This window comes from Austrofundulus limnaeus, unplaced genomic scaffold, assembly GCF_001266775.1.
Source record: "Austrofundulus limnaeus strain Quisiro unplaced genomic scaffold, Austrofundulus_limnaeus-1.0 Scaffold253, whole genome shotgun sequence".
NCBI classification, from domain to species: domain Eukaryota; kingdom Metazoa; phylum Chordata; class Actinopteri; order Cyprinodontiformes; family Rivulidae; genus Austrofundulus; species Austrofundulus limnaeus.
Window position 1 is genome coordinate 275,991 of NW_013952655.1, and position 6,356 is coordinate 282,346.

At 38.6% G+C, this 6,356-nt stretch overlaps 1 protein-coding gene across 1 annotated transcript in view; it reads right to left on the reverse strand.

The window, feature by feature from the left end:
- Positions 1–6,356, reverse strand: part of me1 (malic enzyme 1, NADP(+)-dependent, cytosolic) — a gene marked incomplete at its 5' end in the record, with an annotated part of 107,671 nt that overhangs the window by 100,037 nt on the left and 1,278 nt on the right.

Genomic DNA, 6,356 nt, shown 5'->3' on the forward strand with positions numbered 1-6,356 from the left:
GTGGTCAGGGTTAGGATATAAAATTGCCAAAAATGAATGGAAGTCAATGGACAGGGCCCACAAGGATAGAAAAACAAGTGTGTGTGTGTGTGTGTGTGTGTGTGTGTATGCATTTTGCTACGTCGTGGCAACCGATTTCCAGAAAAACGCTGCCCTGTAGGGACTGAATGTGCATCATGGGGACTAATTGGTCCCCATGGGTATGGATGCTAATTTTGGGTGAGGGGTTTGTTTTAGGACCAAGGTGTGGATTTAGTTTAGGTTAGTTTTGTTTTAGGACCAAGGTGTGAATTTAGTTTAGGTTAGTTTTAGGGTCAGGTAGGTACCTGTGAGGTTAATTTTAGAGTAAAGGGTCAGGGTTAGGCTATAAAATTACCAGAAAATAAATGGAAGTCAATCCACAGTCCCCATGGGGACATAAAAACAAACCTGTGTATGTGAGTGAGAGCCAGGTTTATTTGATATAGGACATGGTAGTTTTAAAGTGTTTTTACACATTAAGCAGACCTGAAGCAAACTACAAAAGCATCACGTCACACGTTAAGAGCCAGGAGGTTTAAAGGGGAGATAAGGGCAATAACTAAAGAAAGACTAAAAGAGTCTGAGAACTTGGCTCGTCACACACAACTTATTGCTGCAATGCTTTTTCCAACAGGGCCAGCTTTTAGAACTAATGACGGTGCAGAAACAAAAGCTTTGGCAATACGTTCGTGCCGGGAGATAAAAAGAATCAAAGCTCCAGATTGTGTAATCAATTACTAGAATTTATCAGCGACAGATAACGAGTACCGCATTTCAGGTACATATGGTAGTAAACGCCTCGACTGGCTGAGTTATTCTTGAAAAAGTTTAGTTAGTGTAAAATAATCAAAAATAGACTAAACTTACCTTTAAGACACAAAATAAAGACACATTTATTTCCATTTTCTTTACTCCTTTAAGGGATACAGGGCATTTTGTGTCTGTCTGCAGTGTACAAGAGGCAAGAGACACCCTGGACAGGTCAAAAGTCCATCACAGGGACACACAGAGACAAATCAGACAACCATTCACACTCTCACTCCCCTACAGACAATTTAGAGTTACCAGTTAACCTAACATGCATGTTTTTGGTCTGTGGGAGAAAACCCACTCGTGTTGAAGGAGAACATTCAGTCATTCAAAAAGGACAGGAGAACTAATAACCTGCTTACTGTGAAGCAACAGCTCTAACCACTGCACTGCCATGGCACTTCATCCAAAGAAACATCCCACACATTAATATTTGTAAGTCAAAATTAGAAAAACTGTATTTKTTAGTTACTGAATGTGTCAGTCTCAGTTGAAGGACAATTATTCCCCTTTTCCCCTTCCTTCTTGGACCAAATATGTCTGAATGCTGCCAAACCAATATAAACTTAATTTGAGAATTTAATAACATCCAGTTGTTGCAGAGGGTTATCAGAACTATAGTCATTAAGCATTCCAACAAATCCTCAGTACCAAATCAGATTTAGAGTTGAACACTATTTTATTAGAATTCACAGGCTCACATGATGCAGACATTCGTAATTTTTACCAACTGCAACAATTAAAAAGTGTTATTTTAAAAAAATCTAAAAGAGAATTTTCTGGGATTTAACACTGCAGGACAAACTGGAGAATATGCATTTCCTGCAGAAATTCAGTGTGAATGCTTATTACTGAATGATTTTTTTTTTGTGCTAAAAGCTTTTGAAGAGGCTGAAAACGTTTAATAAAACTGAGTTCAATTTGAACCGGTGACGTTTGCTGAAAGTATGGGGGAAAGGTGCAAAATCAGTAGGAAAAAAATAGCAAAAATGTACAAAAAAAGGCTGAAAAGAGTAGCAAAAAGTATCAGAAACAAGTTAGATTTAGACAGATGGTAAAAAAAAAAAAAAACAATAAAAAGCTAGCATTATCAGATAATCAAATAAGTATAGGCCCTACAAAAAAGTTTCAATTTGAGGAAAAATTAGCTTAAAAAGCTTAAATGGAGATAAAAAAATAGCTAAAAAGTAGCTGAACAGTTGAAATTAGCACAAAGAAGCAGAAAGAGCATTAGCTTGCTGAATTAAGCAGTAAGCAGCTGAAACTATTGCCATAAGGATAGTAGAAAAAAATTAAATTAGCTGAAATCAGCTAAAAAAAAAAGCTTAAACATGGCTAAAATTAGAATAAAAAATGAAAAAAGCACAAAAAAATGAAATTAGCAGAAAGAAAAAACTAAGGAGGAAAAACGAATCATCTCTATAGTGTTAATGCTTTCTTACAAGGCAGTTTTCTTTAAAAGCAAACCTTTGTTAAATTTCTGTTGACCAGTAAAGGTTTTCTGTGTTGTGCAAACAGATAAAACCCATTCAGAGATAACTGCTGTGAAACACTAAATGTAAGAAGGGTCAACAAACTGCAGTTTATATTCTGCTCAGTCTTTTCCACGCTTGCTGCAGTCAACCTTCTACAGATCYAGATGAATGACCTTCTGTTTGGCCCAACCAACACTGCTCACTGCATCCCTGATTAGCTGTTATAAAAACCTTTGCTGTTATTGTTGTTTTTCAGGGCAGCAGCAGGCGGAACCAGCCGTACCGAGAGGCGAGATGCACATAGATGCCTCATTAAGGTGCAATCAAGCAGAGAGACAGAGGACTTCTGTGGAGCGAGGCCAGCGCTCCACTCGCCAACACAGGGACCCCTTTCTACACCCCGCACCCCACTTCACCTCTTTATCGCACGACAAGCGCACACAAAACAAACCTATAATATCCGGTTGCATCTCAAGGGATGGAGGAGGAGGGAGTAAGGTATCCAAACATCTGCGGCGTGGGCATGTGTGTGTGTGTGCGGAGACATCAGAGGAAAATCGAAGCCTGTCGATGTGAGGACAGGCGGCTTTCAGCGCTKCATCCCTCAGCATCAATTAGCAGGTTGTGTTGTGACTGGCCCCTGTTAGAGGTGAAGTGGACGGACTAAGAGAGGTAAACACATCTTATCCCCAGGGCTGGCTGGATCAGGAGGAGGCCAACAGTGTGCCACTGCCTGAGCCACAATAGCCTGCCTGTGCCGAGGCACTAACATGCTTTAGCAGTCATTTCCTACTTTCTCCTCCAATTTCCTTGCCTTTGGTTCGCATGTGGCTCTGACAGTGGAGGCTTCACCTGGCTGCATAAGTAACCTTTTTTTATTCCCACCTGTGTGTGTTTGAGAAAACCAGTGTTTGGGGTCATTTTAGCCTGTTGGTGAAAGCACAAAAAAGTTCACTGGGTGCAACCAAAAGCTATAATTTGTGTCCTGGTATCTCCTCAAACCACAGAAACATTTATTCTGGTCACAGTGATTCTTCTGTCTTCTTCTTCTTTTTTACTGACCAAACAGAACAATTTGTGTAAAGTGAAAACAAGCACAGTAGGTTTCAATTCTGTTTGAATTAAGGATTGTGTATTCGCATCATCAACACTTTTTTTCCCTCTCGAAACAATGTAACAAGACAGACTTCGAGCTCATTTAAAACTACCAGCTCTAAAGCGAGACGAAAGCCACCCTTATAAAMTGAAGAACAAAAGACAGTGGTTCTTGTAACATTCACTCTTTACACCACCCAAAAAAAGAACAAAAAAAAGGGAAAAGATGATGAAAAAAAGTGCCTGTGAGAAAATGTTAAATTTTTGTCTTTCACAATGCTTCAGTTTACACGAGTTTAATGTCTGAGCTACAGCTTATAATATATTTTTGTTAAAAACAGACAAACACCCAGTCTTACTTGTATACACAGCCATCTGTGAGGGATATAAACTGTTGGTTACAGCGTCTGGGCTGATTGTGAGGATTAACACTTTAATGACCGATCATATAAAGTAAAAAACCTTCATCTTTCAGCTGCTGCCTACATCACACCTTACCCTTCTCTGCCACACCAATCCTCTTCAGATCATCTTTCACTACATCCATGAATGGTTTCTGTTGTCTCCCTTTGTTCCTCCTCTCTGCCATCTCWGTATTCAACATCCTTTGTCCAATATAGCTACTGTCCTTTTTCTGCACATGTCCAAACCATCTCAGCTTCTTTAACTTTGTCTCCAAACTGCTTAACCTGATCTGAGCTGTCCCTCTGATACACTAACCATATCCATTTCGGACCTTCCCAATGAACAAGAGGACATATCATGCAAAAAGCCCTTTTTTAGCCATTAAATGCATTTTATTGTTGTGTACTTGGAGTCTCCAGGAGTGCATATTTTTTTCAATTAATTCTGTTTTCTCTATTCCCAAATCTGTAGTTCTACTGGTTTGTGGTCTTCATTCTCCGCTGGTACTGGGTCTGACTCTGGCTCCAACATGTAAAGCTGGATGTTCAAGCCTTTCCTTGTGGACATCTTTTAATCAATTTTTGAATAAAAGGTTTCTGCACCACTAGATAATTGTACCTCTGATATCAAACTACAAGAATGCCATGGTCTAACCTCTGTAGCATGAAAGCCTGTGAGGCATTTAGCCAGAGGAGCATCTTCAGTTTTCTGATGCCTCCAAACAGCCGGCAATGCCTTGGGATTGCCGACAGTTGTTTTTTTTTTCTTTTTACACTATATAAATTTTAATGTAAACTTCTGTAAACAGGGGTTGTTATATCGTTATTTTAGTTTAAAATGGTATCCAACAAATTTATAACAATATTTTCTGAGACAATTTATTGTCCAGTAAAATTTGTCACTGTGACAGGCCTAGTAAGACCATTTGCATTTAAAAAGACAGCACCAAAACGAGTTGTTCTCAGACACACCTCAGAAACGGGGTGAAAGAGGGGCTTGTGGAGTTACAATAAGGTGGAATTCAGACCAAAGCATTGCAGTTCACCAGAATGATTTAAATTTGAAAAGGATCGATTTAAAAGCATACGTCCCTTTTAAYATTTTTATCTTTGTCCCTTGCAGCTCTACCTCTTATCTATTTATCTCAMTACCATCTCCTGAACCTTGGTTCAGGTTCACGTACCTTGGTACGTACATAAACCTGTTGTCCTTCCAAYACCTCCACACCTTGCAGCTTCACTGTTTCACCGTTCTACATCTCATTCAGACACATTARTTCTGTTTTCCTTCTACTAATTTTCATTCCTCTCCTCCAGACCATRGATCCACCTCTTTAGGCTCTCTTCCACCTGCTCACTGCAGATTKCAGTGTCTCTGGACATCATAGTCCATGGAAACGTCTGCAAGTTCATCACTCAGCAAATCAAACAATTGATCTATTATGACTTTCATCTCATTAACAAAGTGTGAAGTTGAGAGAGGTCACAAAGAAATTACATTTTGGTCAAGCACTTCCAGCTCTCCCCGTGTTAACATTTGTATCATTAACTTTTTTTTCTTTTTGACCCTCTGTTAACACTGCCAGGACTGATGTGATGATTAGAACCTTTAAAGCAAAGTGTTGAAACAACTCTGACCCCAATCCAGGCCACATGACCTGTTTGCGAAATAATGTCATTCTCAGAAGATTTTTAGCAGCGATACCACAGAAAACAGTCAGTTGTGTTCAGAAACAAAGCATTTTTGTAAGTGAATGGAAAAACACAGAATTGCTACATTTTGCAGTTCCTAATGAAACAAACTGAAAGCCAACAAAAACATATCACTGCTGCATAAATCAAGTTATTTTTAGAYATCAACTATGAATTCAAGAGCAAACAAACCAGAAGAGAAGATAATTTACCTGCTGACTAAACAAAAAAACAAAACAAAAAAACAATTCATTAAAACTGAAAGTACTTAAGAGGAAGTAATTGTAGACACAGTTTGGGTCATCAGCAAGAGGATAAACTGCAAGAAAAGATTAACTGTGTCAGTGCTACAGCCCAGTTAAATGACCATATTTCTAAAACATGAAAAATATAARCTAATGTAAAACCACCAGGAGTTAGGTTTTGTTTCAGTCATTCCTTAGTTCTAGCCTTTTTTTAACCTTTACACAACAAAACCTGTCTGTTTCTGCCTGAATGAATCTCTGATATGCAAACAGATTTAAATTTTGCATTCATGCACTAACAGTCTACWACTACACACACTTCTACACAGAAAAAAACAAGCACACACGTTGTGTGTTTTTCTAAGCCGTCATGAACAAACGGGTCAGTGTGAAGCCGGCATATCACCACAAAGAAAGTGACCTGTTTCAGCTCCACTATCACACCTATCAGCTCACACAAGACTGCAACCTTTATCAGCTGCCAACAGCTTTCATGGTGAACTATAGTCTGAACATATCCTGGGTGTGAATTTTTAATAGAACTGACAAGAAATTTACAAATAAACATGAATATTATATTGTATTATATTATATTATATTATATTGTATTATAT